A 7,530-nucleotide genomic window follows, 5' to 3' on the forward strand; every position below is an offset into this window, starting at 1 on the left:
GAGGTTAAATAGGACCGCGGGATCGCGGAAAGATCTGAAAGGGGTCGAGAAAAGGAAGCTTCCGCGATATTTGCCGAACAGCGAGAAGCGACTTCTTCATTTGCGCAGAAGAGAAGAGACATATCCGCCGGCCTGTGTTTTGTCCCTGATACTTCTCCGGCGAAGTGGTTGTTGCAGAGGCGCGTGGGCGACCGGAAACTCTCCCTCCCACATTCGCGTGCCCTACCTCTTCGAAGGGACTTTCAGAGAGGAACAACGTCCGCGAGAGAAGGAGAGGTTGGAGTACCGAGAGGAAGAGAGGAAAATGGAAACCGAGAAAAAGGGAAGGAGGCAAGATGTACGTACGTTACGGCGTCACGCTAAGCCGAAGCAGAGAAATCCTCGATACGGTGGAGAATCTTTGGAAATATACATTTTTTTCTTTCGTTAAGCGTTATCCGAGAATTCGTTCGCTCTTAAAGTCACAACCCTTTCAACCGTTCGCGAGGAAATAGTGCGTGGTTCGCAACGCGTTCACTCACCGAGAATCTTCCGCACGAGTTTGAAATCCTACGGTCCCAAAGCAGCTCGCGAGTTCTACGAAGGGTATCGGTCGCGTTGCCTCTATGGAGAAATAGAAAGGTAGCGCTTAAAAATAGCAATGACGACTTATCCGTCCACGCGTACACGTTGATTGGTTCGTCGATCCGTTTGGACTCGTAGGTTTCGCTAGAGGCAGGTCAAGGCATCGGAACGCAACGGAGAACCACCCTTCGCGAATCGAAAGAACAATGTTACGCGCACACAAACTACCGGTAGTTTTTTCTGAAGCGTGTTTCTCGTAAGAAAGAAAATTTTAGCACGATTCGAGTAGCTCGTCTCCGTCGGAGACGGAGTACGCTTGTCGCGCAGTTAAATTGAGCAATCACGCTTGGTACTGTTATCGCTCTCTCCTTCTCCTTTTTCTCGCGACGATCAAACCCAGAGATAACGCGGAATTAAGATGGAAATTAAGTCGACAAGTTTATTCCCGACCGGATGGTAGTTTCTTTCTTGGTCGAGCACGAAAACTATCAGGGGAAACCGTTTCAAGATCGTCGGAGATTTTTCATCGATAAGCCGTTGGTGTATTCTTGTCGTCCGCGTCGGCGTCGGTGCGAACGAGCGTTCGTCGGCCGCCATATACATTTTTCTCCAAAGAGGCTGCGGAGCGGGAAATTCTTCGGAGACCAGATTCCAACGGTACATCGGAACCACTCGAGAACAACTCTTCTGGCTTGTATACGCACCACCCACCGCGAAGTACTCGAGAAACCGAGGATTCGTTCGTCCTTCGAGAGGAGAATTCGGGCGTTAAAACCACCTTCCTCTTTCCCCTTTAGCTCCCACCTTTAGGTTCGTTTTTCGTTTTCTCTTCTGGCCACCACCATCTAGCGGAAAAAGAAAGCCACGAGCGGATTTTTAGGGGCGTCGAAGAGAGCGACCGTGCGAAATCGGCTTCACCGAGAAGATCATGGTAATATTGAATAATGGTATGATATAATTTAATAACCGTGCCGCTCGATGACGCTTAATGACGATAATGGTGGAGTACGACGGCCACCTAAGATCAGGAGGGACGCGAGACTCTTTGCAGGTTGTTCCCTTTAATCGATGTTTGTATATTTACGCGGCCATCGACGGTGAAGCGTCGCGTTTCTCTATTTCGCGGCGCCTGTCGTCGCGTCGAGAGTATAAAATCGATACGTGAACAAAGTTTCAAAAAAATCCCCATCGACATTTTTCATTTAAAAAGCATCCGCTCTATCCCCTTTTCAGTTGTAAGCGGTCGTCAACTCGCCAACACCGCCAAATTACCAAAGTTTATTCGGTTCTAAAATCTGGCGAGGTCTAGTTGTAAATAACAACGGTAGACAAAGTTACCGGGAAAGCAGTACGTAGGATGCAAGCCGTCGCGCGGCGCGCCGAGTTCTAAGAAAATGATTTGTGTAAAGTAGTACAGGTTTGATTGGTTTAAACGATTCTCGTCTCCTAGACCGCAATCAGTGTTACGTCATGCTTGCGCGTAATTCGTAGCTTTTTACAATCGCGATACCCATATCGTCAGGGACAAGCAATGCCCGAGAAACCTAGAACCCATCGATTAACTCGGAACAACCGAGTCGATGTTTGCTACGAGTCGACGAGCTGACAGAGATGAAATTTTCTATTCCTTCAACTGGACCCATTGTTTGGTAAGATAACGAAAAAACAAAACTATCGAGCGTTTGTCGCGTATCGATGATTTTGTCCGAGTGTACGAGGTTCGAATAAAACCACGCGGCCGAGGCTCCAGCCGTCTCCGGCGATCGTTCCCCGATGGATTTACATTGGCAGCCGATTAAACTTCCCCGAGCAATTTACATCGACTGGTTTATCCATCGAATCGCGGCAATCGTAAATAAGTGCACCGTGGACCGTGCCGGAGCCTCGGAATATCACCGTTTACGACTGAATCGGCAGAAAAAGGAAGAAAAGGACGGACGAAGGTGGAAAAGAACGGACGAAGGAATCCAGGGAAGCGGCGGGTCCAAGGAGTCGTAATTTCGGCGCGAATCGCGAGGGTTGAGGATCCCCCTGGCCGAGGAGATAGACGGAGAGAGAAGAACGAACGGGTGGACGCGAAGCGTCGTTGGGCTTTCGACTCCACGGCTCTACGAGAAGGAGAAAAGACACAGGGAACCAGAGGGAGGTGGCAGAGGGGCCCGTGCCGTAGGAAAAAATATAAAAAAAGAAAAACGACCGGGTAAATAAAGATCGACCCGTCTCCCACGCCCGTGACCATTGTTATTATATATCCCGTGGGGTATTGTTCCCATGGGAAAACTGGACAGGCCCGTTCTACCACCTATAAGACACCGGTGAGCGAGAGAATACGCACGCACACGCGGTTCTACTCTCTACACGGTTCTACTCCAGCCAGACTCGAGGTAACACACTCCTCTCTTTCCAGCGACGCGTATACGCTCCTCAGCGTATGTACGTGTACACACTCGCGCGATGCCTCTGATCGTGTGCGCGCGTATCTTTGGTCGTGGTGTAGCCACACTTACGAGACAAGCGGCACACTCGAGCACAGATTTGAGATATTGTGGGGGGCGTTCACCTCGCATCTCGGGTCCTCGTGGTTCTCGAGCTCGTGTGAGTGGACGCGAGCCTGTGTACACCGTCCAGGTAGTGTCCGTACGTTTCCGTGCAAGGCGTTGCAACGAGTATCGTCTGGTGGCTGTGTTGCGCGGAGACGCGTACAGTGTATATGGTCGTCCTGTACCGCTGGAACGCGCGCACAGCCACACGGCTCCGCTCGTCTACGTACACGCGTCGAAGCCACCACGGTGGATGCTCGAGGAACAGGGTGCGGCTCCAACCCACCTCGCTTGACTTACCTACCCGTATTAACTGTCTAGGTAGGTATATATCCAGGCTCGAGCCACGCACGGACCCAGGATACTATGCCATATTTGCATCCATGATCCAGGACACGTGTGTATCCGCGGGAGCGCGTGTGCGACCTTTTTTTCCATTTCTCCGTCTCGCCTTCCTCTTCGTTCCTGCTTCTTCTTGGCCCGCTTCTCCTTTCTCCTCGCTCTACGCTTAGCAGGCTTGCCCCGAACTTACGACAAATTCGATTCCGCGCCATTTTCCTCAAACGGCCGCCATTTTTCTCTAATCGATCGCGACTTTTTACAGTTTTCGGCTGCTCGCATCTGAACGTTCGATACCGATTTTTCCGCAGCCACCTCTACGCGTAATCGCGATTCCGCTCGTCTTGATACGCGCAACAGTTACCTTTCGTAACTTTGTACGCGTAATTGAAAAGTGTCGCGAGTGCGGAACGTCGTAAAGCGGGGTATCGCTGTACGCGAATCCATTGCCTTCACCGTGTCGCGATTCCCCGCATGTCTCCTCCTCCACCTCCTGCTCTCGCACTCTTTCCGTTTCTCCCCTATCTCTCAACCTCTCCCCTCCAGGTGGTTGTTTCTGTTAATTTTTTTACCTCCGTTTTCGCCCGCTCCTCGTCCTTCCAGTCTTCTCTGTTCCTCTACGAGATGTCTCGGCAGTATGCGTGTCTCTCGGTCGGAGGGTTGCGTACGCGAGTACTCCCCTCGCACCGTCGCGTCGTCCTACGGAAGGATCGTAAATCCCCAAGGAAGAAGAGGGATATCGATACCGCGTGGTATGATCGCGGACGGGACCGGATGGACACCTTTTAACGCGTTCCTTTTTCACCCGTTAGTTACGGCCAATGGAGCTACGGTCGTTACGTTGCGCGACCGTTCTTTGGTGGAAACGCAAACAAGTCGGAACCCCGAAGAAAACCTTTCCAAAGTGCTTACGATTGCATAATTTAGGTTTCTCTAAATCAGCGTTTGTTGGACAGTCTCACCGATGAGTCAAGCGGTGTCTCCGGGCTTATGCTCGCGCACGACGCGCGACGTGTCGCCTAAGGAACACCGAGACCGATCCTTCGGAGATATCTTGTCTCCGTCTCTCGATGGACGCGCCTAATAGCCGGATATATTCTTTAATTAAGATGCGACCGACATTTTAAGAAGTGTTCCACCTGAAATATAGCATCCATAAAACTTAACGCGTTCATAAATCCGTGCTTCGAAGAATTCTAGAAATGGAACGCGTAGTATGCGGGGCTCCGTATTTTTCGCTCAACTCCAGGTTGAATAAAAAATTAAAAAAACTCGAGAACAAATTCTCGAACAGCTTCTCGCGTTGATACCGTTAATAATGACAATAATTACACCCTATCGCGATGCGGATGCCCGACGAAAAAGGTAAACACGTGAACGGAACGCGCTAGCGAAGAAAAACCAAAGTATGAAAACCCTCTTTGCCGACGGTAAGTATGCTTTACCGCCGACAAATTAATAGCCGTGGCTACCGGTCATAGTAGCTCGTATAAAAGACCGCGGGGAAAACTCGATTACCTCTCCGTTTGGTCGTTTTGATTATTTTATCTCGGTGCGAGAACGCGGCGAAAAAGCGAGAGGGATCGCGTAGCTCGTGCCACTGTATACGCTCTACGTATCTTTCGCGGTGGAACGGCTCCGGCAAGCCTTTAATAATCAATTTATGAATGAACAACCGAGCGCCGCGGTGAAAGTCTCCAGACCTCCGCTGTTCCACAGAGACGTTCGCCATTCAGAGAAAGACGACGAGCTCCTCGCAGCCATGGACGAGTTAAAACACGGATGGTCCATTGATATTTTTAAATCGTCGACTGTGTAATCGTAATTTTTTTTTTTATATCTCGCCCATATCCAACGCGCATGCAAACAAAACGAAATTTAAACTATGCCCGTTTGGCTACTTTTGCGATCGAAGGAAAAGAAATGTTTCGAAAATCTAGCAAAAATGGCGCGTTCTCGAGCGAAAAGCCGTCCATCGTCGACAAGCTAACCAACGGGAGACTCCGGGAACGAAATTCCGGTAGCGTCAGACTCCCTTTCGGCTTCCACGCACGCGATGTTTCGGTAAAGGGCCACGCAGAATTGAGTGCAACGAGCGTCTAAAACGAGCCTCGTCCCGTCCCCAACGCTATGCTAATCGGGTCAATTAAGATAAGGAATGATATGCTCTCCCGGCAAACGCGAATCAAACGCGGATACGCGACGTTACCTATAAGCTGGCTAACGCTTCTTAATGATCTCCGCGGAGAGTTTATTATTCCGTGCTTCGAGCGTCTTAAAAAAAGGTAGCAAGCGGGAAAGAGGAACGAAGAGAGGCAAACTCGACGAACGAAGGAGAGAATAAGGAGCGCGACCAGTGTATGTCGCAAGTTTCTTCTCTCGTCGATAATAATCTACGAGGCGGATTATGGTAGTCCAACGATGGTAACCTTGAGAAGAACTTATCGGTAAGACCGTGCCGGCGGACGTCGATGATTCGTCGTCGTCGTCGTCGTCGTCGTTGTCATCCAACGTAGAGTCACTGACGCGAAAGGGAAAAGAGGCAAGCAGAGATACAACAGAGGAAGAAATATGGAAGAGAGAGGAGAGGTACGTACGACGCAGGACGAACGCCGTCGGTGGTGAAGCACGGACGTGCCGCCTCTCGATGAAATTAAGACTGGCCGTCACGATTATTATATCAATTAATTACGCGGTCCTGGACCCCGTGATCGTGCCATCCGGTTAGGCGAGTCGGCCGCTGCGCCGAGACGAGGATGCACCGTCAGGGAATCCGGCACGGCGTAGCCGAGCGACTTTGCGTGCCGGCCGCGCCAGACGACGCTTGAGAATCCCAGGAATTCGAATAACGAGCCGGCTACCGTGATACACTGCCCGACCACCTTTCCGATCCTCATCGATCTTCGTCGGACCGTTTCAGGATCGACCACGGTGTTAATCACGGCTCCTCGCGACGAGCTGTTTATTTTTGCGTATCCAGCTCGTTTACCGGTCGAGGTGTTCCCTGAGTTGAGCGTTATCGATTATCGATGCGTCCAAGACGCTCTTTATCGAGAGAAAGGAACGTCCTATTCCATGGAAATAGTTGACTCGTAATCGGGTTAATTGGGTCAAGTTCCACCGAGAAAAAAAAAATACGCGTGTTTAAAAGAACGCTACGTCTGCTTTGTTCAAAGGCAAACAACGGCATCGAAACGCGGTTCTGCGAGAAGCTGTTTATCGGAACCGAACGAAACTCTGCCGTAACCCCTTGGAAAGGGCTCGAGGGGAATACGCGAGTAAATCCAAGAAAGGCGCATAAAGACGCGACGAAATACGAGCGGGAAGACTCGGTGCCGATACCTCGTCGAAGCAGCCGAAGGGAAACGCGGAGGAAGAAGAGGAAGAAGAAGGAAGCGATATACAGAGAGAAAAGCAAAGAAGAACCGAGTAGGAAGAGGAGGAAAAGGAAGACGGCGAGGGAGAGATCTACTGCAAGGGCGCGGCGAGGGTCCAAGATGGAAAAGAAGGAAGAAAAGAGGTGTGGCACGAACCTCTCTCCGGCATTGTCCGCCTGTACAGCTCGCGCACGCCGGGACTGGTCCACGCACCATCCGAATCTATCTACATACGGCATACCATACGCGCTCACGCATAGGAAAAGAAGTCTCCTCGAGGCTGTCGCGGTGTTGGTACGCGCGTGCTCTCTCCCTATGGTGTCCCTGTACCCGTGTCTCGGTATTGGAGCGTGCGTGGAAAGCGGAGAACCCGTGTGAGTACCGCGGTTAACTCGACGACCGCAACACAACCGCACGACAGACCCGACCGGTATTCAAAGTCAGAACGACCGCGAGGGGAAAAAGGAGAAGAAACGTCGAGAGGAAACAGGAGAGAGGACCGAAGGAGAGGGAGTAGGCACGAGCCTAACTGCAACCAGCATCCCACGCGCTTGGACCAATCTCTCTCTCTCTCTTTCTCTCTCTCTCTCTCTCCCTCCCTCCCTCTCTCTCCGACTTCCTCGCGACTCTGCTTCGACTCGACTCGTTTCTTCTCTATCGTTCTCATCAGTTGATCCGTGTCCCTTGTACGCGCGTACATGACGAGACAT

The sequence above is a fragment of the Hylaeus volcanicus genome, chromosome 4 (assembly GCF_026283585.1).
Source record: "Hylaeus volcanicus isolate JK05 chromosome 4, UHH_iyHylVolc1.0_haploid, whole genome shotgun sequence".
NCBI classification, from domain to species: domain Eukaryota; kingdom Metazoa; phylum Arthropoda; class Insecta; order Hymenoptera; family Colletidae; genus Hylaeus; species Hylaeus volcanicus.